The 5,684-nt window shown below is 43.2% G+C and overlaps 1 pseudogene; it reads left to right on the top strand.

The window, feature by feature from the left end:
- Positions 1-1,402: 1,402 nt before the first annotated feature.
- On the top strand, positions 1,403-4,279 carry LOC110216657 (NADH dehydrogenase [ubiquinone] 1 beta subcomplex subunit 8, mitochondrial pseudogene; annotated as a pseudogene).
- The last annotated feature ends 1,405 nt before the right edge of the window (positions 4,280-5,684 follow it).

Here is a 5,684-nt window from a genome sequence, read left to right as displayed (position 1 = left end):
TGGGCTTAAGAGCACTTCCCATTTTTCTTTGGGGTTTTGCCCATAGGCATTTTAACACTGTTGTCCTCTTCTGAGATTGTACCTTGGTCTGCCCTGTCACCATAATAACTTTCTATGTCAGATTCTTTTTTTGTTGTCTTCTGCTCATCCCCCCTCCTTTTTGGCTTTTTTCTTGTCTTTTAAATTTCAGCTTTGTTTTCAAGGTGGAAGGGTCCCTGTGTTAGGCTTCTTGTGCTAGTGGCCGTAGGTCCTGGCTATTTACCTGGTGCTGCATTGATGCTGCCCTGAGGCCCATGTCTGGTGCTGAGATGGGTGGTGGAGTGGGGGTTGGCTGGCACTACTGGAGATCATAGGGGGTCTGGCAGCTTACCTGGTGCTGAGCTGGGATCCTAGTGGTGGTGTCTGGCATGTGCGGAGAACCGGTGGGGTGTTTCTGCATTTCCCAGTGACTACACTAAAGCACGTGCAGCCAGGCCTCTGGAGGCTGCCTGTTTGCCTAGGGCTACAGTGAAGTGTGGTGGGGCTGGGGTTGGCTGGTGGCTGCCTATTTGCTTGGGTACCCATACGGTTGGTGTCTACGTGTTTGGCCTGGGCTTTGCTGAAGCACATGGTGGTCCTCAGAGCTAGAGTCTTCTGATTCCCTTGGCTATGCTAACGCATGTGGGGGGTCCTGGTGTTTGCCTACTCCCACACACTGGGGCTCAGGATCTCCCACTGGTTTGTTGAGGTGGGGCTCACTGCTGGCTTGCTTGAGATACTTCCTGTCCTGGGCTGCACTCCCCTTTCACCTGAGTGAAATGGACCTTTCTTGCCAATCCTCAAGTTGCTTGGGCTAAAAAGATTGTTTCACCCTGTATTTTTGCTGTTTCTGCTGTTCTAGGATTTGTTTTGGGGCTCTATTTTATGGTTGTTTGGAGGTGAGTATGGGAGAGTTAAAGTAGTTTATGGCTTACTCTGCCATCTTGGTTCCCAGAAATCTATTTCCTCTAATGTATTTCTAAAATATTTCATTAATCTTTTGTTTTTACATATACATACACACATGTATATCCATATCTATATCTATATCCCTCCCCATTTCCTTACCAACAAGTCATACTTGCAACAAAGATTTTAAAACGAGAAGAAAAAAGCATTTGAGAAAAACTAATCAACACATCATGTTTGATAGTATATGCAGTATTCGACAACCACAGTCCTCCACCACTGCAAAGAAGGGAAAGAAGTGTATTTTCTCATCTCTTCTTAGGACCAAGTCTGGTCATTATAATTACACTGCATTCAATTTTGTTTTCTTCTTTTGCATCCATGTAATGTTAAAAGACCTAGAGGAAAGTCCCAGTAGGTTAGGCAGACAGCCTATAGAGGATTTAGGAGAGAACCTGGGCAAGAATCACAAAGGATGAAAAGGTATGAATGGGTTGTCATCTGTACCACTGGAGGGGACACCAACATCATGGACCTATTGAAGTCGCAAGTACATGTTGTTTTTTAACTCTCCAGGTACCTACAAATCTTTAGGTGTGGGACCTTGGATAAGTTGCTTCTTTTCTTTGGCCCTTAGTTTTCTCCTCTGCAAAATGATGGAGTTGGACTACATGTCCTTTGAGTTCCTTTCATCCCTGACAGTCTGATTCTTTTTTGTCAGCCCTGCTAGACTGTAATGTAACTCCTGTCCCAAAGCCTATTGGTAAGGGACTCTCTCCTTATTGGTGGAGATGAAGGCCCTGTCCTGCATGAGGGGTGAGGTGGAGTTGGTGAGATGTGAGAGCTTCAGTTCTCAGCCAGTCCCCTCTTTGGAACTCTCCAAGCAAGAGTCTTCTTTGAGTGTGACATCAAGTCAGCTTTCAGCTTTAAGAGAGAAGATGGAAGAGGCCAACCTCACTTCAAGTTGCTGAAGGGAAAAGATCCTAGGAAGACAAGAGAGGAGTGAGCAGTCTTCATTATTCCCAGCTTGCTACTCTAGAGACTTTGGGGTGTTCCCCCTTGAGTGAGATCCAGGATACTCTCTCTTTGTTGAGCTGAATTATCTCCCAATGAGAGAGTTTTTTCACTCTGTATTGTCTGCTATGTATTCTCCTATGTATATCTTGCATACTTATGTATACCTTCTTTGATTTCTGTTTTGCTATGATTTGGATAAATGGGCTTCTATACTATTCTTTATGAGTGGTCATTGTACAACTGGTATTTGGTGAAAAAAAGGTCAAGCCTGGAACACAGAAATAAGAGATCCCCCACCCCCAGAATGACAAAGCAATAAAAGTAGCTTGAACCTGATCATATCCCCTACACGAACAATATTTTTCCACTTAATAGTATTTTATTTTTTCCAATTATATGTAAAGATAGTTTTCAACGTTCACTTTTATAAGATTTTAGTTCTAAATCTTTTTCTCCCTCCCTCCTCTCCCCAAGACAGCATGCAATCTGACATAAGCTATACATCATGTACAGTCCTATTAGACATATTTCCACATTAGTCGTGTTGTGAAGGAAGAATCAGAACAAAAGGGGAAAACCACAAGAAAGAAAAAAAGAGAGAAAAAAATAGTACTGTTTGATCTGCATTCAGACTCCATAGTTCTTTCTCTGGATGTGGGCAGCATTTTCCACCATGAGTCTTTTGGAGTTGTCTTAGATCCTCGTATTGCTGAGAAGAGCTAAGTCTATCAAAGTTGGTCATTGCACAGTGTTGCTGTCACTGTATACACAGTATTTTCTTGGTTCTGCTCACTTCACTTAGCATCAGTTCATTCAAGTCTTTCCAGGTTTTTCTGAAATCCATCTGCTCATCATTTCTTATAGAACAATAGTATTCCATCACATTCACAACTTGTTCAGCCATTCCCCAATTGATGGGCATCCCCTCAGTTTCCAATTCTTTACCACCAGAGCTGCTATAAATATTTTTGTACATGTGGGTCCTTTCCCCTTTTTTATTATCTCTTTGGGATACAGACATAGTAGTGGTAAAGCTGGGTCAAAGGGTATGCATAGTTTTATAGTCCTTTGGGCATAGTTCCAAATTGCTCTCTAGAATGGTTGAATCAGTTCACAACTCCACCAACAATGCATTAGTGTTCCAGTTTTCCCACATCTCCAACGCTTATCATTTTTGTCATATTAGCTAATCTGATAGGTGTGAGGTAGTACCTCAGAGTTGTTTTGATTTGCATTTCTCTAATCAATAGTGATTTGGAGCATTTTTATATGAATATAGACAGTTTAATTTCTTCATCTGAAAACTGCCTGTAGATGAACAATATTTAAAGGAGAAAATAGTACCCTGTCTCGCAGAGGAGAGCAGAGTGGCCACAAGTCCCAAACTCTTGCTTCCCCTCCTGGCAAGAATGAACTCCCTTGGAGAAGGGTGAGGGGAGATGAGACCAGAGATGTCCATTCTGCCTCCCTTCAAGTCACACAAGGACAGTCCCTTGCCATAAGTTGCCCTCCCCTCTACATTTTGGGCTTACCACTATCACCACTCCATAGCCTTTTTCTTACTGTAAGCTCTTATAGGTCTGAGGAAAAGACCTGGGGGAAGAGAGGAAGACCAAAAATACCACCTTTGTTATTTTAATCAGACTACAGTAAGTAGTAGAAAGAACACTGGGTGCCTGCGCGGGCGAATCTTCAGGAAGGTTAGGACGGCATCCTCCATGGCTGGGCCCCGGGGAAACCGATGGCTGGGGACAGCGGCCCGGCGGGTGACCCTTGTAGGGGCCCGCGCAGGCTCGGGCCTCAGCAAGGACATGCTCCCGGGACCGTGCCCCAGCACGCCGGAGGAGCGCGCCTCCGCCACCGACAAGTACAACATGCGGGTGAGGACTATGAGCCCTACCCCGACGACGGCTTCGGGTATGGTGACTCTCCCAAGCTTCCAGACCGCTCTCAGCATGAACGAGACCCATGGTATGACTGGGACCATTCAGAACTGAGGCTGAATTGGGGTGAACCGATGCACATTGACTTTGATATGTACACTCAGAATCGTGTGGATACGTCCCCTACACCTGTCTCCTGGAACACCATGTGTTCATGTTCATGTTCTGGTTAGGACAGGTGTTCCCTTCCTATCAGCCTGTGTCTCCAGAGCAATATCCTTATAACAACCTGTACCTGGAGCGAGGAGGTGATCCCAACGTAGAGCCAGAGCCTGTGATACACTATGAAATCTGAAGGACCTAGCCTGCAGGGCCACCGACTTTGACCTATGCAAGCCTACTGGATCAGGAAGATTTAACCTTAATGAAATACCTAATGTAACTCAAAAAAAAAAAAAAAAGAACACTGAATGTGGCTTCAGAGGACCTGATTTTGAGTCTAGGCTATTCCCTTGACTGGCTGGGTGATCATGGCCGGTCTTCTCTTCCTCATCTGTGCAATGAGGGGCTTAGACAACACTATCTCTATGGTCCCTTCCAGATTGAAGTCATATAATAACTTACAATATTGAAAGACTCTTGTGCGTAAGGGAGTTTAACCTACAGCCTCCTCCCATTCCCTTTTACTTATTTTGTACCTTAGTATCCCCAGTACCTGGCATAGTGCTTGGCATGCTTATTAATAATTGCTTGTTGGTTGATTTTTTTGGTAGATGGATGAGGGTAGAAGTACAAGCAATGATTAGAATTCAAAGAAGGCATTTTTCAGCTCTATAGGGAAGAAATTCCTAGCGATCACGGCTGTTCAACTTTGGAATGAGTTGAAAGGTTACACAGAGCTTCAGATGAATTCAGAAGGGGGTAAAGAGCAAAATTCTATAGCTTTATTCTTCCTTGTTAAAAATGTATAGAAGATTTATATATAAACATATACATATATAATGACCATTTTCTCCTTTCTGCATGTTTCTTTGATCTTTTGTACTTGTTGATAGTTAATAAGTTAAAAGTAATTATTTGGGAAATAGTGAGTTTCTAAGACTAGAGGTCTTGGTTACTTATTGGAGATATTGTAAATGGGATTACTGTTTAGCTATGGGTTGAATTAAAGAAGCTTACAGTTTTGGGATCCTAGATTTTAGAATAGGGACTATTGTCTCATCCAACTCCGTCCCATTCCTCAATACTAAGCAGAGAGCTTCACATCCAAGCTTCCAATTAATGTTGTTGATTGATTTGTTTTCAAGACAAAGAATCCAGGAAAGGTCAGAGTTAGCTTTGGAACATTTGATAACTGAGAAAACTTCTTGTCCATGTGTTTAGCATAGAGCTTGGTGCCTGAGGAAGCTTAGGGAATAGTAGGAAGGGGAAAGCAAATCATGGGTGAAAATGAGTAGTGGATGAAATGCCACCTGGCCGTGATGTGGCAGACAGAATCCTGGGATCTGTCTGGAGCTCTGGGTTCTAGTTTCAGCAATGCCACTAACTTGCTATGTGACCTTTAGGAAGTCTTTTCCCTATTCTGGATTTCATCCTCTCTATCTGTCATTCTGAACCGGATGTTCCCAGAAGGCTCCTATTAAAAGTCCACATCTTGAATCACGTTCCCTGACATCCTAAGCACTACTTTCTCCTCTAAATAATAACACTTACATTTGTATGGTATGTTAAGGTTTATAAAATTACTTCCTCCCAACAGCCTTGTGAGGGTAGGCAGTACAAATGTTCTTCCCACTTTACAGATGAAGAAACGGAGACCTTTTAAAAGGTTAAGTGGCATGCCCATATCACAAAGCT

Source organism: Phascolarctos cinereus, unplaced genomic scaffold (assembly GCF_003287225.1).
Source record: "Phascolarctos cinereus isolate Bilbo 61053 unplaced genomic scaffold, phaCin_HiC Scaffold_2;HRSCAF=192, whole genome shotgun sequence".
In the NCBI taxonomy this organism is placed as follows: Eukaryota; Metazoa; Chordata; class Mammalia; order Diprotodontia; family Phascolarctidae; genus Phascolarctos; species Phascolarctos cinereus.
The sequence above is the reverse complement of the archived record's forward strand: the minus strand, read 5'-3'. Positions and strand labels throughout refer to the sequence as shown.